Here is a 25,069-nt window from a genome sequence, read left to right on the forward strand (position 1 = left end):
TTATTATTATTAACAGGGACTGGCTAATGAGATCACATTACACCAGTACTTTTCCAGCTGCACTGGCTGCCAGTCCATATCTGAGCCCGATTCAAAGTGCTGGTATTAACATTCAAAGCCCTAAACAGCTTGGGGCCAGGTTATCTGAAGGATCACCTCCTCCCATATGTGCCTGCCCAGAACCTAAGATCATCCTTAGGGGACCTTCTCCAGGAGCCCCCGCCAAAGGAAATGAAGCAGGTGGCTACCAGGAAGAGGGCCTTTTCTGCTATGGCACCCCAGCTGTGGAATGAGCTGCCTAGATTGGTTAGCCTGGTGCCTAAGTTGTACTCCTTCCGGTGCCAGGTGAAGACCTTTTTATTTTCCCGGTATTTTAGCATTTTAGCTTCCTAATCTTTTAGCTCTGGTGTTTTAAATCTGTGTTTTAAATTTCTGCATTGCTGCTAGGTTTTATTCTGGTTGTACTGTTATATTGTGGCTTAAACTTTCATATTTTATATTGTTTTATGCTGCACTCTGTGGTTTTAATTTTTGTGAACCGCCCAGAGAGTGTCAGCTATTGGGTGGTATAGAAATTAAATACATACATACATATGTATTTGAAATGGAAATGCTAATTCTTTTTCTCCCCCTCCTTGGGCTTGCTTTTTTCTTTTCTTTTCCTGATAGTTAATGATTACTGTATATTGATATGTTCTTGTTTTGTCTTGGGAGGGGGGGTTGTTGTTGTTACCATTGTGTTGCAAATAAAAATATTATTTTTAAAAAATCTTATACATGCTAACTCAGAAATAAGGCCCAATGAGTTCAATGCAGATTAATTGCTGGTAAGTGGGTATAGGATTGCACCCTTAGGGTGCAATTCTATGCATGTTAAAGCAGAAAACAGTTCTGCATCTTCTCCCGTGCCCCAGCCAATATGGCTGGCTGGGCGATACTGGGAGTTGTAGGGCTTCTTTTTCTGCCTAAACATGCATAGGATTGCTTTCCCTAGTCTGAGGAAAATGGTTGACGCATGTTGCTGCATATGTCTCCAATTTATATATGAAATAATGTTTAGAAATCAATAAAAATATTTGCCGTATTGTATAAAAATCAGATCTTTTGACTTTGTTTTTAGCTAATTTCAGTTGATACATCAATTTTTCTTCCATGGCTATTTGCCCCTATACACGTTTACCTGGGAGCACACCCCATTAAACTCAGTGGAGCCTGGTTCAGAGTAGACATGTATACAATTACACTGTTAATAAACCCAGACCATGTCTGTGTGCTATTGCCTGTCAGGGTAGTGCAAGACTAGTGACAGTTCTTGTGATCACCAGCATGGTTCTCAATTCACACTAGTATGTGTATTTTAATAAATACATAAATTTATTTATTACTTTTTTATCCCCTCTTTTCTCCAAGGCGCTACATGCTTCTTCCACCCCCACCCCCCATATTATCCTCACAACAATCCTGTGAGGTAGATAAAGCTGAGAGATAGTGACTGGTCCAAGGTCCCCCAGTGAGCTTAATGGCCAAGTGGGGACTAGAACCTGGGTCTCCTGAGTCCCAAACTAACCATCTAACCACTACACCACACTGTCTCTCCAACTACAGATGTGTTGGGCACAAGGTTGGGTAAGGCTGCTGTTTGTGTTCATGAGTGCCAATGCGGAGAGGTAGTGTGGTGTAGTGGTTAGATGGTTGGACTGGTCCTGGGGAGACCTGGGTTCTAGTCCCCACTTGGCCATGAAGCTCACTGGGTGACTTTGGGCCAGTCACCGACTCTCAGCCTACTCTACTTCTCAGGGTGGTTAGGATAGAATGAAGAGGAGGGGAGCCATGTAAGCCGCCTGGGTTTCCTTGCAAGAGGGTGTAATAATAGAATTAAATAGATGCTGAGTACGTTCACATTGTCATACTTGCCTGGTAGACAATTTCAGTTGTCCTTTATGTGTTTCCGAGAATGATATTTATCCATTCATGCCTTGGCGGGTCACATGTTTGTTTGATTGATTGATTGATTGATTGATTGCATTTATATCCAGCCTTTTTCCTCCAAGTAACCCAAAGTGGTGCACATAAATAATCCTCTCCGTTTTATCTCCACAACAACAACCCTGTGAGGTAGGTTGGGCTGAGAGTCTGTGACTGGCCCTAAGTCACCCAGTGAGCTTCCATGGCCGAGTGGGGACTAGAACCTGGATCTCCCAAGTCCCATTCCTGCACTTGAACCACTGCACCACACTGACTCTCACTCTGGCCACATGCTGTGGCCTCAGCTAACAGCTCTCTCCCGGCATGCATGGGAACTCAGCCAGAATCAGAGCAGTCGCTGTAATTAAAGAGGTGGAGATCGTGCAGTGCCAGTATGCTGTGCAGATTCCTGGATGCTCCCACGCCGTCTCTTCGCTGCTTCCAGTCAATGTTTTCTTCCACTGACTCAGAGATTCAAGACCCAACATTTCCGGAGCAAGCTGGCAGAACATGTGATCCATCAAGCCGAATGTGTGCGCGCACCCTCTCCCCTGCACTCGCTGGCCTTCCAAGAGCTCAATAAACCTCTTGTTTTTGTGGCCTGCTTAAGAGACTTCACATGCAGGGGAGCTGTCAAGCCTTCCACAGGGTGATGCAAACAACTAGTGACTTGTTTTTCGTTTAGTGGGTCACAAGCAGAGCGGGCCCATCAGGGCCCTTTCAGGTTTGAGAGAAGGCCCTCAGTAGAGTGTCCTCGTCTACATTTGTGGCCTGCCGGCTTCCTTGATGGTGGTAGCAGCCACTGCAAGTGGCTGGTCGCAGAGGGGTTCTACATTGGGGCAGTGGAGGCTGGTGGCTCCTATTTCAGTGGGGCTGTGCATCTGCTCTGGGTTTCAGTCAGAACTCTAAAAGAGCTATCCAAGGTGCTCAACCCATGCTGGGGATTGGGTCCAGCACCCTGGATAGCTCCTTGAGAGTCCTGGCTGGTTCTGACTGAAACCCAGAGCCGATTTACAAGCCCCACTGAAACTGGAGCCAGCAGCCTCAGTATCAGGGGCACTGTGGGAAATCAAATGGCATCTTCTGGATACAACTGCTTTGTTTTTCAAAGGGGTGTGTGTGTTCTAGGACAAGGATGGATCTTGCTGGAGCTCCAGCAGCTCCCTGACATTGCCACATGCTAATGCCAGGCTTCAGGCTTGTCCCAGAGTCCGTTTTCTGCTGTGGTATAAAGTTTTTTTCCTTCATTTAAAGGGCTAACACTTTCTAACAGGAGTGGGCAACATCTGGTCTGCAGGCTGCATGCGACCCCCTGGCTTTAAGTGTGCCCCCCCTGCACACCCCGTCCCTGCTGAATTTGCTGTTGTGATGGTGGTAGCAGTGGCAAAACAACCAGCAGTCTGCCGCTGAATTTTGGCAGCAAACCATGACTGTGGCCTAAAATGAGAGAGCTACATTTACAGCTAAATTTGTCCTCTTTGGGTCTCCATCATGGGTTGTCACCAAAATTCGGCATCACAAAATGTAGTGTGGCTCCTGGGGAGGGGGGATGTCTGCAGGATTGAAATTGCCCCCCAGAGCCCCTGAATTTGCCCAGCCCTGCTGTAATACATGGGTATTATGTGTGGGTCAGGATCTTAGGACCCATGGTGACCCATGCCACAACAGCAGCACTTTAGTTTGGGTTAAAGGTGGGTCATGGGTCTGAAAAGGCTAAAGATCACAGCTGTGGTAAACAGTACCTACACCATGGTTAGATGGAACATGAAGTGTACAGTTGTAACATCATAAAACAGAAACCAAAGAACCTGGACTCTTAACCAGCAATGTGTCTGAGAAAGGCGTGTGCTGTCTGCAGCTGTCACACAGCATTCCCATGCTTGGTCCTTGCCCTCTCACCCTAGTAATGTGTAGTAACATTTATTCTGGGTCATGACGTCATCATGACCTGTGTGTTGCGTATGTTTCTTTCTTGCTGTTCTACATTATGGCTACTGCTGGTGGGGGCAGGAAAATGCATAACATTTTAACATCATGGGCATCTCTACACCAGCCTAAAACTTGATGTATCCTGCATTTAAAATGGGGCTTTCTGCTTCTGTTTTAAATGCAGGATCACAACGACTCCCTTTATCACCTGCTTCCTTTCCCCCCTCCCCTTTCCCCCTCCTTCTCCCCATATCTGAGTCTTCCATTATCTTTCACTGATCTCGCTCCTCTTCTTGCTGCTTTTTCTCTTCTCACAGAGGCAACTCAAGCAGAACACATCAGGGTAATTTGATAGTTCATTATCGGCAATCTACTTAAAAATGGAACAAAGGGCATTTAGTTCAGGAGACACCCTGGAGGTTCACGGCATCATGTAAAGAGCCCGCAAACTTCCATGAAGAAGCAATCTCAATTGCAGGATAAAAGCTCCGTGTGAAGAAAGCCCATGACACAGGATAAGTATTATTTTATTTATTACATTTCTATACCACCCCATAGCCGAAGCTCTCTCGGCAGTTTACAAAAGTTAAAACATTAAAATACAATACATCAAGTTTAAAAGCCATTTACATAAAAGCACACAGACAAAATACACAAACAACATATAACTAAAAACAACTTGGAGCTAAAAACAGTTTAACAAAAAATCCAACAATTAAAACAACACAGCTTAAAAACAGTAAGCTCCCTGAGGTACCTTGGACCTAGACCAAGTAAGGCTTTAAAGGTAAGAACCAGCACTTCATATTTTGCTTGAAAACAAATTGACAGCCAGTGTAAAGATTTTAAAACTGGTGTAATATGGTCTCCATGGGGTGTCCCAGACACCAACCTGGCTGCCATATTTTGTACCAGTTGGGGTTTCCAAACTAAATATACAGGCAGCCCCAAGTACAGCACATTACAGCAATCCACATATCCCAGGAATGGGCATAGCTGGCATATCAGCTGAAGCTGATAACAGGCACTTTTCACTGTTGCCTCCACCTGGGATGCCAGGAGCAGGGTTGGGTCAAGAAGCACCCACAAGCTACGAACTTGCTCCTTCAGGGGGAGTGCAACCCCATCCAGAACTGGTTGACATACCTCAATACCTGAATTAGGACCCTTCACGATGAGCACCTCTGTCTTGCCTGGCTCCAGCTTCAGCTTGTTCTCTCTCATCCAGCCCATTACTGACTTCAGGCAGTCATTCAGAGGAGTCATACTTTCCTTGGATAAGGATGTTAGGGCAAAAGAGATTTGGGTGTCATCAGTATACTGATAACACCCAGCCCCAAAACTCCTGATGGTCTCACCCAGCAGTTTCATGTAGATATTAAACAGCACTGGGGATAGGATGCTGTGTGCAAATAGCTCCTCAAAATTCTTCACCATTTTTGTGGGCAGAGAAATTGAGGGGACAATTTCACCAAATTTCTTCAGGGGGAAGAGAACTTCTCAGCAGTTTCTCACAGTTAGGGTTCACCATTGGAAGGGGTTGTAGCACAACTTCTTTTTTCATAAGGGGCTTTGGGTGTGCTCCCACTGCAAGTGGCAACAGCACCAGCTGTGCTGGCCCCCAATTTGCATCTGCCACAATGCAGGGGGAATTGTTGTGTCTAGATCCAGGGAAGAGGTGGAGCGAGAGCTGAGCCAAAATTTCCTGAAAGTTCTCGTCTCCTATGAAAGAGGCTTCCATTTTTCAGCCTCATTCTCAGGGTGTTTTTAAATTTATTTCTGTGGTGTTTTTGAGCTCACCTAATTACTGCAAGGTGGCCGAGGGTGCTGTGTTTGTGTTTTCTTTCTATGACACATCTCTCCATTGCTCTGCAGCATCCCTTGCACTTCCTGATCTGAAAAAGCCTTATGGGAGGAATTACCTCATGATGTCTTCCTCTGGATTTTAACTGAAGCTGAGAAGGCTACAGGCTGCTGGAGAGATGATTGTAGAATAAAAACAGGACATTTGGGCACACTGCTTGGCTACCTCCTATGTAAGGAAAGCACAAGAACACCAAGCCCAAACCATGAGAATTTCTCTGAAATTTTCTTCACCATTGAAATTTATTTATTTATTGCATTTATATCCCACCTTTTTTCCTCTTGCTTACATTATCCTCCTCCTCCTCCTCCTCCTCCTCTCCATTTTACCCTCACAACAACAACCATGTGAGGAAGGTTGGGCTGAGAGTCTGTGACTGGCCCAAAGTCATCCAGTGAGCTTCCATGGCTGAGTGGGGACTAGAACCCGGATCTCCTGGCTCCCAGTCCAGTGCTCTAGCCACTACACCATGCTGGCTCTGTTTGGAAGCAATTTCTTTTCTATCAAATTGAATGAGAATGGTTGAAAAAAATGTGGGAGAAATTTCCGGCACAGCACTAATGAGTATTGCTTTGCTATATGTTAAGGGGAGAGTGGAGAGTGTGACATAGCAGCCCAGCCATTCCAAGTTGCACATGAAGTACAGTTCCACCCTACCATTGGCAATCTCATGATCAGCTACAGTTGCTTTCCCCGACCTGCATCCTCCAGATTGACTGGACTACAACTCCCATCATCCCCAGCCATGATGCACTGGGTGGCCTTGGGCTAGTCACTATCTCTCAGCCTAACCTACCTCACAGGGTTGCCTTGAGGATAAATGAGGGTGGGGAAATCATGATGCATGGGTGGGATATAAAGAACTATCACCATCACCACAACATTTCCCCGGTGGTCTTATTATTCTTAGGCCTGGCCTACAAATGCAGCAGATTATGCAGCAGACTGTAGCTGGGGGATTGCATTTTTGAATATCTCTCTGTGTGAAAGACTCCCTGCAGACTGAAAGCTAGTATACGAGGGAACAGGATGGACTAGAATCTTTGTTTTAGAGTGCAATCTTATGCATGTTTAGACAGAGAAAAGGCCTACAACTGCCAGCATTCCCCAGCAAGGCTGGCGGGGGAATGCTGGGAGTTGTAGGCCTTTTCTCTGTCTAAACATGCATAGGATTGCACCCTTAAACACTTTTAAAGGACTGTCTTGTTTTTGTTTGTTTTACCTGGGAGAGATCCCTCACCCCAACGGTATCTTCCACCTGTACTCTGAAATAATGGTCTAGCTCACTCTAGTATCTCCGGATTTTACCACCTCATTCTGTTGCATGTGCAAATTACAGTGAACGTTACTGGAACAGGATGGGATCCAGCCACAGGGCAGAAGTGGCAATGCAGTTGTTCTGCAAAAGAAAGCTGGGAACTCTTTGGTATTGTATGCAGAGCTTACGGCAGGTGTGAATATGACTTTCTGCTGTCTTGCGCTTTGTGTATACCAAAATAGCAGTGAGAAGAGAGTGCAAGGCACTAGCATTGGAATCTATTAGCATTTCTATTAGTTTTCCTCCTGATGGAGAGAGGGAAATGACGCAGGATTCTAAGCCGGTGAAGACACATCAGCCAGTTAAAACCCAGTTAAGGCTATGTGAATCATGTCTCTTGAGATAACCCCTGCACTCACCCAAATATTATTTTGTTTCACCTGCTCCATCCCTTAGGTTGCATTAGTCAGATGATGAACTTGGCAAGAGCTGGGAGTTGTTATAGGCCTGCTGGAACAGGGGGTGCACGCGGGATGACCCATGTGGGTGTGTAAATTAGCCCAGGCCATTTACAGTTGGGGTAAAATAGGGTAATAATGGGTACACCAAGCTGAGCCCCCAGCCTGTAAACATCCCCCCCCCCCCGGACACATAACCTTGACTTGGAAGCATTGCTTTAATTTAATTCTGCACTTTCACCTGCCAGCTGGGTTCAAAATCAACAAAATTTATTATCTCAAGAGTGTCTATTTGGTGGGGGGGAATAAGGGCCGGAAGCAGTCTTGACATCAGCACCTGGGAATCTAGGATGGCTTCTGGGGCCACAGTGGCCCAGCAGGGCCCATTTGCAGTGCTAACATGTGTCCTAGGGCCCTCTACATCAGGCAGTGGGATTTGTGAGCCTCCCTTTTAATTTCCCACAATGCGCTGGAGTGGTGCTATGTTGGGTGCACCAGGGCATTGTGGGAAATTAAAATAGCAGCCCCCAGACAACCTTGGAAGCTGAATGCCACCTCCATTGCCAGGTAAACCTGGGAGGGGAGCTATGAATGTAAACGACAGCCCACCAGGGTAGCCGAAAAAACCATTGGAATAAGTGAACTGTGTTTTGTGTTGGCTTCACTGTGACCATGAAATGAGTAACTTACAGTGGATTGAGTAAAATCATCATCATCACCATCATCAATTTCTCACCATTCCTCCAAGAAATTCAGGTAGGGTGGCATACATGGCTCTCCCCCACTCCTTTTTATCTTCACAACAACCCTGCGAGGAAGGTTAGGCTGAGAGATAGTTATTGGCCTAAGATCTCCCAGTAAGCTTCATGGCTTAGTGGTTAGAATCCTAGGGTGCTTTCATGGGAGGCTTTTATTGTGCAATCACTCTGCCTCACAGATTTTGATGGGGGTCCAGATGATGGCTTCTCCCATTTGTAACCCTCCCATTTGTTCCTCCCACTGCTTCTTCTGTCTTTTTTCTTACCACAGAAAATCCATTAAGGAGGAAAAGATGGAAGAGCTGCACAATGCCTTTTGATTGGCAGTAGTAGGAGCTGTCCATCTGGAAGAACTTCCAGTCTGACACTCTAAGACAGGAGTGTGGAACTTCTTTCAGTCCAAGGGTTGAGTTCAATATTGAAGAAGCTCTCAGGGTCCCCATTCCAGTGGTGGGTGAGGCTGAAGACAAAAGGCGTGGGCACAAAATTACCCCAAATACCAGGATATTTTAGCTTAAAGCTCTTACTGCTAGTAAATAAGCCTTAGGAGAGGCATTTCAACCTTTTAGAACAGGAAACACACACACACACACACACACACACACACAAGCAGGGAAACCCACACCCCTGTTTGAACCACTGCACCATGCTGGCATCTCAGTGAAGAGTCTGCTTTGTTCCAAAAGCTCAAGAGAGGTGAACAAAAGCAACAATTCCCCAGTAGAAAAGATTAAAATGTAATCAAATCCATCGGAAATGGCCCACACTTTCCTAAATGAAATCTGAGAGCCCTCCAAACACAGTCCGAAACAGGTAAATCTTGCAATGTTTTTGAAAAAATGGTCATGTTTGGACTTAATGAGTCTGTAGGGTATGGAAAGGACAAGAAAAAAAAATCACCTGATTTCATGGAATGCAGCAGCAAAACTCTCCTTTATTTTAGTAGAACAGACTTTGAATTTGTGGGGAAAAAAAAGGGGGGGGTTAACTGGCCACAGAAGTGCTCATACATTAGTCGTGAGTGATCTTTGAAGCATTCACATCTCTGTTATTGCCAAACAGGAATCTGGTGATGATGATACAAGAAGGGGAAAAGAAGAGGTCAGCCACAGAAACCTCTCCGAGAGCCTACTGGAACTCAGAGGAGGAGGAAATCTTTGTTAGGAAGTCACTGAACTTTCATCACCACATAGCACTTGGCTGTTGATGGAGGAATTTCCCAGCAAAAAGAAAACTGAGTGATGTACTGAAGGAAATTGCTGGCACAAGCTATGGAAACAGTGATTAACAGCTGAGAGATCTTTCACGGGTTTCAATTGGTTCCAACCACAGTTCAAAGTGCTGGAATAGGAGTGGGGGGGGGGAGGCAAAAGACAGACCTGGATCTCCTTGTGATTTGCAGTACATCAGCCAATGGCTTAACAACAAGAACAACAAGCCCCTTTATTCTCCTAAATTAGGCTGATGAAATCGAGAAAACTTGGGGTGTGGAACACGGGAGTAGATTTGTGTGTGAAAAGATTCATTTACGAGCTCAAGTTCTGGAGCTGAAAACAAATTCCGGGACTGTGCATGTGTTCAGAGACACCTTGTTCTACAATTCTGTGTCTGTCTTCCTGATCCACTGTTTTGCACCTGGGTCTGATTGGGGAACCTCAGGGTTCTAGTGAAAAACAAAGTAGATCCCACAAGCATAGAGTCTGCCCACCCCTGCTCTAAACAGCTTGGTCACAGCATATCAAGGTATCTCATCCAGTGGGTCCCATGTTAATCACTCGGCTGTCACATTCTGAAATAGTTGAAGTGTCCAAACAGTCTTCAAAGGCAGCCCCACGTGGAACACTCTGCAGTAATCAAATGCACTTTCTGGTTATGTATGTCAGAAATAAAACACAGAGCATTGTATGGGGTCAGGGTCTTATCCGCAGTCGTTAACCCTTGTTTCTTGTTAACACATAAGCCTGAGTCTGAGCAGCTTCACACTGAGCTTTTATCCTGCAATTGAGATAGCTCCTTCATGGATTTTTGCAGGCTCTTTTCATGACGCCATGATCATTCAAGGCATCTCCTGAACTAAATTCCCTTTGTTCCATTTTTAAATAGATCGCAGATAATGAGCTATCAAATTACCCTGTTGTGTTCCGCTTCAGTTTCCTCCATGAAAAGAGTAAAAGCGGCAAAAAGAGGAGCGAGATCAATGAAAGATAATGGAAGACTCAGATACTGGGAGGAAGAGGGGGAAGGGGCTGGGGGAAAAGGAAGCACGTGAAAAAGGGAGTCATCGTGATCCTGCATTTAAAACGGAAGCGGAATGCCCCGTTATAAATGCAGGATTTTAGATGCTCTCTGTGTAGGTATTTCAGTGCTGCCTATGCATCAAATGCTCTTCCATGAAAGAAGATAAGCTTCTTAAGGATAGAGCTAAAATAGTCTCCAATTAGGTCATGGCATAACGATGCAGTAAGAAGCCCATGGATAACTTCCCAAACCTGTACAGAGGATGTCTCTATGGCAACTGCCATAGAAACAGCACTCTGCTGATGAAGACACTGTGGGTATGCTTAGTAGCTTGTGGATGGGACTTCATACTCATGTGAAAAGCTCCATTCAGATATGTTTTTCTCTTAGGGATTCCTGGAGCCCAGGAAGACCTGCACGCCGAGTTCATGATACATCAGTAACTGACATAGTTGGCTTCTGTACGTGTTGGTGAACAATTGGCTACTCTGTTGCAAAGCACGAGTGAGCAGCCAAAACATATTAGAGAAGACAGATTCTGAGCACACAAAATAGTTCTTTGAGCATCTTTTTTGGCTGCGTCTCTGATTTGTGTTGTTGGAATTGAAGCATAAGATCAAACTGTTCTTTCAGACATTGGCATGGCTTATTGTCCATGACCATGTGACCATTTCCCAGAAAGAAACAGTGAGGAGCTGACTTTCTTTTGAAACTAAAATAGCAGCAATTCCGAGGATTGCTAAAAGGGGTGCTTTGTTATGAGTGCTGAAAGGAAATTGGGCTGCCACAGCAACTAGGGGAAAAACAGAATCCCCCCTCCCAATATTTCACCCATGATCCTTAAGTATTAGGGACAGACTACATGTTACATCAAGCATGCTTTTCAAAAAGCATGCTTAACACTCTTGCCTTTATTCTGAAGGAAAAGCAGCTGAGAATGGCCCAAATCCAGACTGGGAGCATGCTGCATGGCTCTTTGCCTCTCATTTTAAATTATCCCCATGGTTGCAATTTCCCCCCAAAGTAAACAGCACCTCTGGAGGCAAACAGCAGTGGCGGTGGTGGTTAGGGCCAGCCCTGGGATGAAGCAGGGTGAGGCACCCACATCAGGCGGCAGAGCGGGATGGGTGGCAAATTGCATCCCTACCCCGCTGCCCTGCCAGGAGGGCCCGCTGCCACTGCACTTGCCCCAGCGAGAGGGCAACCGGTTGGTCTGCCGGCCCTCTGTTTCCCTTGCGACATGCCTTCACCTATGTTGCCCTGTGGTTGAAAGAAACAACCACAGGACCCTCACAAGACCCGGCTAGCTGAGCTCTGGTGAGAACCCCGCATCTGGAAGAGCTGATGTGGTGGTGCCAAAGGTACGGGGAAGGTGAGAGGCAGTGTGGTGTAGTGGGTAGAGTGTTGGACTGGGAGCCGGGAGATCTGGGTTCTAGTCCCCAATCAGCCATGAAGCTCATTTTGGGCCAGTCACAGACTCTCAGCCCAACCTACCTCACAGGGTTGTTGTTGTGAGGAAAAAATGGAGAGGAGGAGGATTATGTACGCCACCTTGGGTTCCTTAGGAGGAAAGAAGGTGGGGTATAAATGTAATAAATAAATAGGTAGATGATAGATAGATAGATAGATAGATAGATAGATAGATAGATAGAGTGGTGTGTGATGGGGGGACACGATGCAGCAGCCTCAGTGGTGAGAGTCTGTGGGCCAGGGCTAGTGGTGGTGGTGTTGTTTCACCAGGAAACCAGCAGCTGTGCAGAATGTTCCAACTGGATCTGGGCCTGGCAAAGCTGCTGTTCCTTCTGGATAAAAGGAACAGCGTTAAGAACAGTTTTTTTAAAAACAAAACAAAAGCTTGCTTGATGTTACATGTAAGTTGACCCTTGGAATCAGTGGAGGCTGGTGGCTCCGGTGTCACAGTAAAACTGAAACCCGGAGCAGATTCACTGCCCCACTGGGATCAGACCCACCAGCCTCCACTGCTTAGAATGCAAGAGCACAAGGTACAATTGGCTAAATCAGGAGGCAAAAATAAATAGATGTTGCAGTCACTTTTAGAATATTCCCTAAGTGAATCCTTTTCTTTCAATGCATACTTATGGGATTGTGCTCAGGATCATTTGAGAAAGAGTATTAAAAAAGAATAATAAAGCAATAGTAGTAGTAGTAGTAGTAGTAGTAGTATTGAATAGCAATGCAAACCTATTCTGTGGCCACTGAAGAAACTCAGTCACCATTAGGCTATTCTTGGGGTTTTCTCCCCCTTAGGGTTTTGTACTTCTTCAAACAGGTGGTGCTGTTTGGGTTACATATGGAACAGCACTCACAGACTGAATGCCAGAAATAGAAGGAAAGATGATGTTTAGCATTAGTAATGGTTACTTGTAGCCCTTGGTTGTGCAAACACTTCTAATGGGAATTAATAACATGGTTTAAGGCTGCAGTCCTATACTCACTTACCTGGTAGTGCCCTCCATTAAATGCAATGAGATTTACTTCTGAGTAGACATGTGTAGGATTGCATTGTAAGTTAGAGAGCTTCGGCTATTGGGCGGTATAGAAATAAATAAACAAACAAATAAATAAATAAAATAGAGAATGTTCTCAGAGCACCCTCCATCTATACAAAGCCTTGCTGGCAAGAGCCAGGCAGGAGAGAAGGAATGACAGAGGCAATTTTGTGTCCCATTCCTCCTTAAAAATAAAAATAATCTAGATGGACCTCTGAGCCTGTCTACCTGACTTAGGGAGCAATCCTATGGAGACAGACGGCCACCTCTGAACTCGGAGGTGACTGTCTATCCAATGCAAGGTGGGCAGAACGTGGAGGGGATCTTCTCCTCCACGGTCTGGCCGCCCTGCATTCGTGGCTAGATGGCCAATTTTGGATCTCTAGGTGCGGGACTTCAGAGCGGTGGCGGAGGTGGGGGGTGCGGGGTGGGACACCGGCAGTGCTTAGGAAGAATTGTACCAGCACTTCAGCACTCCCCGCCCATCCCTGCCCCTGGGAGCACCCCCCTTTGCCTTGCACCATGCTGCTCTTCTGAGTGTGGAGCCCGAGGACGATCTGTGCCACCTACGAGGCAGTGGGGGAGGGAGCGCAGAGGCAGTTTTCCGGGAACCGACCTCAGAGCACAGGCTCCGTGGTTGTTTCTGTCGTTTCGCAAACATAGGATTGCGCCCTTAGCCACCCCTCAATTCCATCACCTGATCTCAGTAGGTATGTCTGGATTTTGTGAAATCTGTCCCATGTGTGTTTTATGGATTGTGTAGTGTCATTCATTCCAGCATCCATTCACAAACAGATTCAATTTTTTCCCCGGTGTGCAGAAAAAATACAAATTATAAATAATATACAAATAATTCCATAAGAGGGTTCATAACAATTGTTAGTATATAACATTTAGCATATTGTCCCCCTATTCTGTTTGACTTTTCCTGGCATATGTTTTCCAGCATGGCATACATCTCAGCAAGAGCCACGACTTCTTAAAACCCTATCAGTCTACACTGCGTATGCGGCAATTCCAAGATTAATTTCTGACATTCTCAAATCTAAAGCAAAAGTAAAGACGAAGCAGAATGCAGGCAGGCCATGCAAATCCACAGAAGAACAAGGCTGCAGTCCTATGCCTGCTTGCCTGGGAACAAACCCCATTGAACTCAATGGGACTTACATTTTAGTAGACACATATAGGATTGCACTATAAAAGAACTGAATGAATCCAGGCACCCATCTGTACTGCAGCACTGCAGTGTGAAAAAGCAGGGCAGGGAATGGTTAAAAACTTTTCCATCAGGCTTTGGAGTGAGGCTGAGATTGCTTGGAGAGAGAGGAGTAGAATGTTTAAGCTTCTTTCTGAAAAGAAAGTAGCTGGGTTGTTCCAGCCCACAGGAAGTGTTTCTTAGCAATTTAAATAAATAGAAGAAAAGATGGTTGAGTATAATTCAGGGAACACTGGGGCTTTGCTTATGCAAGCTCAGAGTGTACCATAGGAATTGGACAAACATTAGGCATGAGTTGAGGCTTGTAAACACACGTTATACGTGATCCATTTGCTACCCAAAAGCAGCAGAAGGATTGTACAAGCATGCTATGCACATTTATGCTGGGCAGGGTCAATACATTTTGCTGCCTGAAACAGAGGAATAAGTGGCACTCCCACCCCACCCCAAGTCAAGGTGCCTAGTACTCAAGGCCGACCTGAGAGAGAAAATCCCATAAGTGCTTCTCCGTGGGACTAAAACGATGACGATAACAACAACAACAACAACAAATTAAATAACAGCTTGCTGCCCTTTCATGACACACAAAATCAGCTGTCTTGCTCTGCCGAATGGTAGAGCTTCAGGAGTGTTCTTCACTCCTTCAGGAGGAGAACGTGATATTTAGTGTGTGTAAAAACAACAAAACGTCTTGTGGCACCTTAAAGACGAACACATTTATTGTGGCATAAGCTTTCATGGATGATAGTTGACTTCATCAGATGCAGGAGTGTTTGTGAGAGTTTCAGGTATATATAGAGTATGTATGGTTGGGTGGGGGAGGAAGAACTGTAACCAGTGAGGTCAGTGTGTGTAGGGATTCACAATCCTGAACCTCACTCTTCTGCTCTACTGCAGAGGGTGTGTCAACCAAAGCAAAGTCTTGTTGAGTGGAGAAAATAACTGTTGTAGGGAGATCAGGCACTGGCATGCCAGCCTAAGGGAAATTACGATGCATTCCCACTTGGCATGTCACCACTAATTTACAGCCGGAACGACTTCCAGATGCATCCTTCTTGCCGTAATGGTCACAGAGACGCAGGAGTTTGGTGTTAAATACTGCTGGAATATGTACCCATGTCTTGCTGTCCTTTGCCCTAGAAAAGAGGTGAAGAACCTGTGGGCATCCATATGTTGTTGGACTACAAACCCCACCAGCCCTGACCATTGGGCATGTCAGTTGGGGCTTTTGGGAGTTGGAATCCTCCAACACCTGCCTTAGAAAGTATCAGGGTGGACAGTTCTGAATAGAATGAGGCTGCTTTTATCCTTTCTCTTCCACAGCCAAGCTTGCATCAAGTGTCCCTTTCAGAAGCTGCATGCTCCATTTTCAACATTCTTATTCAATGGATGGCAAGGAAATGGCGGTAGCCTCAAGCGGTTTACAAACTTTACAGCAGTGTTGAAGGACGGCCCTTTCCCTTGACCACTGATCAATTGGTGGTTTCCTGGCTTTTGTGCTGTCCCCCCCCGCCCCCATTCTAAAAGATTGAAATGCCTCTTTTATGGCTTAGTTACTGGCAGTAAGGTTTTAAGCTAAAGTAAGCTGGCTGAAAGAGATTTGACACCCCTGCTTTACAGTTTTCAAAAAAGCCTCATTGCATTCACTCCTGGGTGATATGGCTATCTGTGCTGCTTCCTTCCCAGCTACATTTCCTGGGGGTGGGCCAGAAAAATGCCTAGGAACATGGTATGTTACATATGCTATGTTACATGGCACATGCCCAGACATTCTTCTGGCCCAGTCCTTGAGAAACACCGCCAGAGATCTTTGCCGGTCTCTACAAGTGGACATGATGAGGCCTTTTTTAAATTGAAAAAGGTGCCAGTGGGGAGACCCTCAGCTACCTCCTTCTGCAGGGGTGGCCCTCCAGATGATGTCAGACAACAACTCCCCTCAGCCCTAGCCAGCTTAGCCAATGGTGAGGGATGATGGGATTTGTAGTCAACAACAATTGGAGGGCTACTGATTGCCCAACCTTTCACTAAGGTACCCCCCCATTTTCTAAGCAATTTCCTGTCTTTCCCACAAGCAGTACAAAATCACACCTCCTTTTTGTGTGTGGGGAAATTTTTTCAAGAAATGTGGTGGTGGTTTTTTTTTTTTTTTTGGCTCAGCACTAGTTGGAACACTTTCCTTAGAATGAAAGGCTAAAGGAATTGGGGCTTTTTAGTTTAGGAAAAAGTCAACTAACAGCACAATCCTATGTGCATCTACTCAGAAATCCTTTTGAGTTCAATGGGACTTACTCCCAGGTAAGTGTGCATAGGATTGCAGCATAAAAGAGAGCAAGACAGAGGTTTATAAAATGATACATCATTTGGAGAAATTGGATGGAGTTAATTTGGTCTCCCTCTCCAATTATACTCAATCTTGGATTCACCCAATGAAATGTATTGGCAGTACATTCAGAACAAGTAAAAGAACGTAGCTCTTCATGCAACCCAGAATTAATTTATGGAGCTCACTGCCACAAGACGTTGTGATACTGCTGTCTTAGATGGCTTAAAGGGAGATTTGACAGATTTATGATAGATATTAATGGCTATTAGACATGATTCCAATATGAAAACCCCAAATTCAGAGGCAGTACACCATGAGATATTAGTTGCTGAGGGATATCAGCGTTGGAGGGCTAGTACCTTCTGATCCTGCTTGTGGGTTTCCTGGTTGCCCATTATAGTTGTACACTGAGGGCCAAATTAGATGATATGTTAAATGCATGCATACAATTAACATATCTGATCTTATATATATGATTCATAGGTGGGTGTTCGTTAACAATCCCTTTTTGACTGCTTTCCAGTTGACCGATTGTCATGAAACACACCTCATTGGAAAGCTCTTGACACACAGATTCCATGAATAACAACAGTTTTCACTATAATTCAAAGTTGGGAGTTTATTTATGTCCATAATGCTTTTTTCTTTTTTTCTTTTTAAAGAATTAGGGTGTCTTCTATAACAATGTACTATAAAGTTTTATTTTTAATATCAAAAAAGTCAAGTATAATAAAACAAACATAATTTATTGCAAACAGGAGCAAAATCAAATATGAACACAAAAAGGTCTCTGTACGCTTTTATAAACACAAGTGCAGGCCAAAGTACAATGATATGCCAGTAACATATGGCCTGGAAACAAATCGTGAAGGGATCTATGTTGCCATGAGTCATGTGCACTCATTGGCAAACCTCAAGATTCAAGTTGCTGATGGATCAGAACAAGGACGTTACAGTGGCCACCCTGGAGTTCACATCAAGAACATTGCATTTAAGGAAGTTATGTAAAGATAAAGGATGTAACACTTTGAATGTTTCAATAAATGCAGTTAGTTAAGTTAAACCTTTCGTTAGATTTGATTTTTCTCTGCAAACTGTGTTCATGGGTAACCAACTGGTTTTTGTTGTTAGAAAGCAGCCCGCTGGGACTGCATTGCGTGGAGATGGGGATTAATCTGTTCCCTTGCTTCATGTCCATGCCTGAGCAGAGACATGCCTGCCTGATTCTCTTCTCATCTCTCCTTCTAAGCTCTTGCTGTGTATTAAACAGTCTCCTAATTTTGTTTCATTATCCCTTTGTGTGCATTTATGTAATCAGCTGGTAATTCTCTTTGGGATTGATTACCACAAAGCCATACTGCACAGTACTTTGCTTGTTGCTTGTTTTTGTACTTCAGAAAACCCAGAGAGCTGTCCTAATCCCATCTCAGTTAGTAACTGGGAGCAGACATTGGGAGCACACCTCAGCCCTATTCAGGCATGCTAAACCTGAATAGGCTACACATGGGAGGGGAAGGAGTCTTGTCTTGTCTAATTGTCTTGTAGTAGCCATATCGGGGGTCAGACTAAGTAGTCTCATGTTCTTGCTGAGCTACTATAGTTTAGCAAAATAATAATATAAAAATTTCCTAACTTATCAGCAAGGCTAAGGTTAAGTCAAATTGCATATCATGTTCCTGTTCTTCGCTTATCGTGTCCTATGACCCATTTCATGTATCATAAACAACCGAGCTAACTGAAAAACTGCAAGAGAAGGGGCGGGGGAGAAATTTGTCTGTGTGTGTTACCATATCTATAAAAGCAATGTGTTAATGTGCCTCGGGGCTTTTTGGAACTTTGGAAGTGATTCCAGCCATAAAGCCTGCGCGTTAATAAAGAAAAACTCCTTTTCCTTCACTCTGTGGTCTCTCTGACTCTAATTTCTGCACCAAAGCAGAGAGCCTCCTCTATCTGAGAGGCCCTCCAAGTGATCTGGAACGCTGATTATCCAAAGCTAGGATGATGTCAGTAATCATTTGTGCACTTGTGTAAGAGAAAGAGTGGGGGCACAGTTCCACAGAAAAAGGAGGTGGTAGAAGAATGAGGAGAAACAAAGGGGAAATTAAACCAGAACACTCCAACACAATTTGCTCCAGCTGAGCCAAAACAGATGTTACTTTAAAGGTATGTGTTTTTGTTCTTACTCAAGAGTAGGCATAGGACCCCCGATCTTAAAAGTACTTTATTCCCCATGCTAGGGTCCTGATCCAGACTGGGGCCCTGACACCTACTCTAGAGTTAAAATGAAGTGGGGGCGGGGGGAGATGCAGTGCGAGATACACAGTTAAAATGATGTCTGTTTTGGCCCTCAGACAAGGGCTGAAGCTACAGAAGCATAAATATGTCATTTTCAAGCAATTTTCATAACTGTTATGGGCACATTACTCCCTTTTACTCTGTTATGGAAGAGTTGACATCCGTTACTAAACCTCCAACATAAGTCCCCTTATGTCATTTTGTCCTCGTCGTATACAGTGCGATGTGGCTTTTCTTTCCGTTTTAATTGCTGGTGTTCCCCTCTTCAGCCCCCACCTGCAGTACAGTGCACAGCCAATAGCAGCATTGTGGGCATGATATCCTTTTCCAGCGGGTTCTCTTTATCTGGCTGTTCAGTTGTGTGGCCTTCGCCATTTTTGAGCCTGCTACTCATCACTCGGCAGCCCCTCCTTTAATTTTTTTCCCCGGTAGCATCATCTGCGCAGGTCCATTGGAGAGCTTCCACTTCCAGGATATTGAGTGTGCTGTGCTGCGTGAAGCATCACTCCAAGTAAGGTAAGTCATTTTTCAGATTTATTCACTTCCTTTCCAAGAGCCTGTACCTTTCCTCTTCCTCTCCCAGCACTAATGTTGTGCAACAATGTGTGTTCCTCGAATGTAACACTGTTTTTCGATGTATCCAAATGTAAGAACCACTTCCCTTTTGGTCAAGGCATGCCTTTTTTTCCTGACCCGGTTGATACAAAGTATGTTTTCTCTCCTTTCATGAACTTATTTTCTGTTTCAGGCTGTGTCTTTGCTGCATTATCCCTTCCTTGTGTCTCCGTGTTAGCCGTACTCTGACTCTTTGGTTTCTCCCATGCAGTGCTAATGCCGCTTTCTTGACTGAATATCTGGACTTTTTTTTTGGTATTGCTTGTTAATTAATGTAAATGCAAGGGTGGGGCATGTACAAGCAAATCCTTCCTTTTCCATTTCCCCCTTGACCGTTGTCTCATTTCTATGTGTGATCCCTTATATTAAACTTTAAAAGAATTATTAGGTGGTTCCTGTGTCAGAGCAATAATAGTGATGCAGTATTTCTTACAGGCAATTTAGAAGCCTGAAGTTATGGTCTGGCAATGGCCAGTGCTTTTCAAGAATCATGGCGGAATGTTAGTGCATGCGATGCATCCACCAATCCTTCCTCCGCTTCCCCATCCGCCATCTTTGCACCCACCAGAAAGTTCATCTTTATACTTTCCTTTAAAAGGAGGGGACTTTCAAAGAGCATATTTGACATCTGTCTGCCACAAGACCCACCCCTGGGCAACCAAACATTGTCCTTTCACTTGGTGCTATGATAAAGGGGCCCTGCCACTGCAGATTGGCAGACGCCGGTGCAGCCAAATAGAGCCCGTGCAGTCCGGAAATATTCCCAAATACTTCTCGGGGTTTCTGGTATGTCTGACTCAATCCTGCCTGGAAGTGGTGCCAGTTGCAATTTCCGTTAAATGCATTGCTGATGCCTGTCGCCATAAACACCTGTACGATATTTCTCGCAGAGATTTCTAGGGAGTAACTGCATGGCTCCAATGGTGGCCAATGCATACAACATAGAGGCGTTAGCCATGAAACTAATTCAAATGAATAACGAATTCTGGCACACAGTGTCTGAACCTGCACTTTATTGCTTGCAAATGCATCCCAATAGCTCCATTGTTTATGAGATCCCACCAATAATTTCAAGTGGGAGCAATACCACCCCACTGAATCCCCATTCTTTCTGAGTTATGTCATGCCTGTTTCTATACTTTCTACCTCTGCAGGACCCCTGTGTTGCATGCTGCATGTCCTTCACATCTCCCTGTAACTGCTTTGACACAGTCTCTGTGTTGTTCTTTCCTTGCCCTTATGTCAAGCAAAAGTAAGGGGAGAGGTGTGTCCTGGAGGCACAAGGAAATCATTGACCTTCTTGATATCTGGGGAGAGCAGAAAATCCAGCAACAGCTGAGAAGTAGTCACAGGAATATTGACTTCTTTGAAAGTATATCTCAAGAGATGGAAAAGCATGGCCACAAATGCACTGGTGTTGAGTGCCAGTCAAAGACAAAGAGTATGTGTTTCGGATGTAGAAAAGTTGTGAACCATAATGCCAAATCTGGGAGCAATGCAACAACCTATCCTTATTTCCAAGAACTGCATAGCATTCTGTGTGGAGATGCTACTATTAGACCCAAAAGTGTCTCCAGCAGTATAAAAATTACATGTACAGAAGCATGCAGTGAAACATCGGAGGACAGCACTCTAACAGAAAATGAGTTCCATCTCAGTGCACATACATTTCAGGACCTACGCTCTATCAGTGTGGAGAAATACCTGGGCTATGACAATGTTCCCAACGGTAAGTCACAGCTGCTCTTTTTAACCCATCCTTCTCAATGCCTTCAAGTGCAAGCAATGTCAGGAATACCTGTTCTGTTACCATGCTGTGGCTGAGGAATTTCTACCCTCTGACTTTGTGTGCCCTGGAAATGCTTGGAATGTTTTGTTCGGGCACCAGATATGGTTCTTAGTGCTGATAGTTCTCCTCTCTGACAACACTGCCCCCCAAACATCTGGCTCTTAGTGGATGCAAGTACTGGGTGCAGCACAAACTATGCGGTGCTTCTCTGCCCAACGATGGCTTTTCTCATTTTTGTTTTTCAGCTGAATATATACAACACTTTCTGTAACTGAAATCTTCTATCTTATTTTTCTAGGTCAGCCCTACCAAAACAACATGGAAGCAGAGACTGCAGCAGATGACGCTTCAACACAGTCTCAACAAACAGTCAAAGGACAAGGTGAGTACTCCCAGGTTGCATATGCATTGACCGATGGTGCCCTGTACTGGTGCGCATCTCCTTGTGTGCTCTGCGTTAGATGATGTGTATCTATGGCAGCACCCACTCTCTGAGCAGAATTCAAAACAGAGAACTGTTCAGACTTCAGAAGTTGATGTCTCCGGGAGATGGGCGTATACGGCAAACTCGGGTCCCTTTCTTCCATTAGCATTTTACCAATGTCTCCAATCCCATCTTTAGTTTGCACTGAAACCTAAAGATGGCCTTGAGGAATTGCTGTGGGTTTATAGTTCATATATGGAGCGTGTGTAAGTGCGTTCACAGTGTAATTGGAATGATGGGATCATGTGTTAAATTACATTTGAACATGACCAAGGTACTATGTCCTGTCATTCTTTCAGGAATAGAAGCACAAAGCACATCCATGACTGAAAGCTTGGTTGGGGATGAAGAAAGATTTGTGGGCAAGTACTTATTTCTGAGTAATAAATGCTGCACCTCTTTCCAGGCTGACATATGCTTCTCTCATGTATTGTTATGTGGGGGTTTATTGAACCAGGCTGTGTGGCTGTGTGGGACAGCCGTACCCTATAAGTTGCCACTTCCCTTCAACTTCATCTGCCACCTGAGCAGATTCCACTGACAGTACCTATCTGCCCATTACCACCCCCACCCATATACTGGGTTGACATTTGCATTTACCCAGGATTCTTTTCTTTGCCTTGCAACCATCTACTCGCACTGGCAAAGGCAATTTCAGGCTGAGGATAAGCACCCCATCACATAAAAAGGTCTGTATCGCCATGGGTGCTGGGAGCTCTGCGACACAAGGTTATGCAGTAATAGTATTGCGCTTATACCATAGTGATCTTCTCCTGAACTCTGCTAGTGCACATATCTGCTGCCCAACACCTCAAAAGTCTCAGTACATACGAAGTGCCCCCGTAGGTCTTGCATCTGCTAATGTTATGTCTGTTTCTATGTCTTCTATATTTATCTTAACAGACCCCGCAGTTGCTAACCCACAAGCCACTCTGTTGCCAGCCACCCGCATGGCAATAATCAGAAGCAGGAAGAAACGTCGGGGGGCAAATGATGTTGCTGATAGAATCATGCATCACTGCAGCAAAGGGAATGACTGCATCCTCTCTGCAATGCTCAGGGATTCTGAGATTTTTGCAGAGTATGTGTGCCGATCACAGAGGGAAGATAAGGCACCCAGACAGCGGTTCTTAAAGCAATTTTGGCTAAGCTGCCTGATTGAATAATCCCCAAGAACAGAACCGGGACATGAGATAGTAAGTATTTCACAGCAGTACTTGCCGGTGCATCCCAGGCCCTCCAGTGATGTCCGGTTAAGTCCAAAACCAGCAGCGATGCATGATGCAGTCACAAGCTCTCCAAAGAGACAGGGTGTCTTTTGGGTCAGACCTGCTCGGAGGCTCAAGTGTCCTCAGCAGTTTTTACCTTAATCGTGCATGGTGTTATGTTTCACCTCTGTTACTGTCTCTTCTTCCAGTTGTGATCGAGTTCTCGAGACAACCCTATAGTGACGTCTCAGTGTTTGGAGTGCTTTCTCATGCTAGTCATTAATTGTGGTTATTCCTGTTAAATTTGCGCTGTGAAGAATCTAGACCAAAGTGAATCCTAACTTTGTGATCTATTTCTGCAATGGGGCTCTGTTCTCTCCTCAAACTGCCTCTACAGTAACCTTGTCAGTGGGGAAGTAAAGACTCTAGACAGATGATGTAGACAACAACTGTGTTTATGTTATGTTTTGACTTCCTTTCAGCATTCATGTTAATGTTTAAGTAAAGAAAACAATCACACCTTTCTATTTACAGAAAAAAAGTGTTCAAATCTCAACTGTAGTTGTTATTAAAATGCTGATAGAAAGAAACCATGTCAAATATTTTACTTAAAAACAACTTAAAACTGGACATCTTGTGCCGCTGACATTCCATCGAGCTACCATGCTTTTCTGCTGATAGTTCAAGCTGTGGGTTTTTCTCTCTCTCAGAGAACACATGTCTCTCCACCCTGGTGAGTCTTCTCTCGATGCTGTGCACTGCAACAGGGGAAAATACATTCAGGGTGCACCCCTATTCATGTTTAGACAGAAAGAAAAGGACCACAACTCCCAGCATTCCCCACCCAGCCCTGCTAGCTGTGGCATGCTGGGAGTTGTTCCCTAAGTCTATTCCCTGAAGATTGGTACGATTGCAAGCATGTGACATCACAAGACTTGCGTGTCTTTGTAACAGAGGCTTGTAGTGCATTGATACCATCCAGAACTGCGTCTCCAGGTCTCTGCTTGGTTCGTACCAGTTTTCTCTAGCATCAAAGGTGGTAACGCCATCCTTTTCCCCAAGCAGGAACTTTCAAACCTTTCCTGAAGTACAGCTGTTGGGATAGATTGCACGAGTTTTTGTAATTTATTTATTTATTTTATTTATTTATTTATTTCTATACCGCCCAATAGCTTACTGTAATGCATGCAGTAAGATTTTTTCTTCAACTTTTCCTGGAAAACCCCCCACTTATATTGGTCGAGGAAAGATTCTCTCCATGTCACAGAACTGCCCAGCACTGCCTGCTGTGACCATGTCATTGTAGTACTTGTGTAAGAGCTTCTGAATGCTCAAGAGGGAAAACTGGCAGGCTGGTTTGGGGGAGCATAGGTTCACATTGACACTGTAATGACAGCCCTACATACCCACAGCATTATTTCAGCTGAAAAGGTGTGGTTGTTGCGCCCAGATTTAGAAGAAGAGAAATGAGTTTTGGACAGCACTGTAAAAGTACTGAAACAGATTAAGGTTGATCACCTCTCCCATGTCCACATGAGGCTGTATGCTTCTGAACTTTCTCCTTCTGCTCTGTAATGTGCACTCCGTCTGTAATGTGCACAATCATAGAATCATAGAATAGTAGGGTTGGAAGGGGCCTACTAGGCTATCGAGTCCAACCCTCTGCTCGATGCAGGAATCCAAGTCAGAGCATCCCGCACAGATGGCTGTCCAGCCTCGTCTTGAATGCCTCCAGTGTGGGAGAGCCTACTACCTCCCTATCTACGCCGCCATTTGCATACGCGCGTTTTTTTTTTTAATTAGCCGTGATAGGCTACGTAAACATTTACGTAGCCTATCACGGTGTTTTTTTAAAAATCGAGCTGTGATAGGCTACGTAAATCTTTACGTAGCCTATCACTTTTTTTGTTTTTGTTTAAACCTGGAAATGGCCGCGGTGGCAGCCGGTCGGAAGACCGGCCGCTGCAGCCGCCGCTGCCAAACCGCCGCTGGAGCCGCCACCGAAGCCGCCACTGCCAGGAAGATCTGCCCCAGGTAAGTCCCATCCCGGGGGGTGGCGGGGTGGCGGCGGGCAGTTCCGAGATCCATGGCAGAACTTTTGTACATCCCTAGTTATCAGTTGTTTTCCAGGCCAAATTCAAGGTGTTGGATTTGACCTT

At 44.9% G+C, this 25,069-nt stretch overlaps 1 long non-coding RNA gene across 1 annotated transcript; it reads left to right on the forward strand.

Moving 5' to 3' along the window:
* The first annotated feature begins 18,341 nt into the window (after nt 1-18,341).
* LOC146340628 (uncharacterized) lies at nt 18,342-23,493 on the forward strand. Its single transcript, XR_014784079.1, has 5 exons — nt 18,342-18,682; nt 19,247-19,330; nt 21,517-21,600; nt 22,002-22,064; nt 22,606-23,493. It is a non-coding gene; the product is annotated as an uncharacterized LOC146340628 (long non-coding RNA).
* Nucleotides 23,494-25,069: the final 1,576 nt, after the last annotated feature.

The sequence above is a fragment of the Heloderma suspectum genome, chromosome 6 (assembly GCF_057233095.1).
Source record: "Heloderma suspectum isolate Gila_16-S chromosome 6, 16-S_ref, whole genome shotgun sequence".
Taxonomy (NCBI): Eukaryota; Metazoa; Chordata; class Lepidosauria; order Squamata; family Helodermatidae; genus Heloderma; species Heloderma suspectum.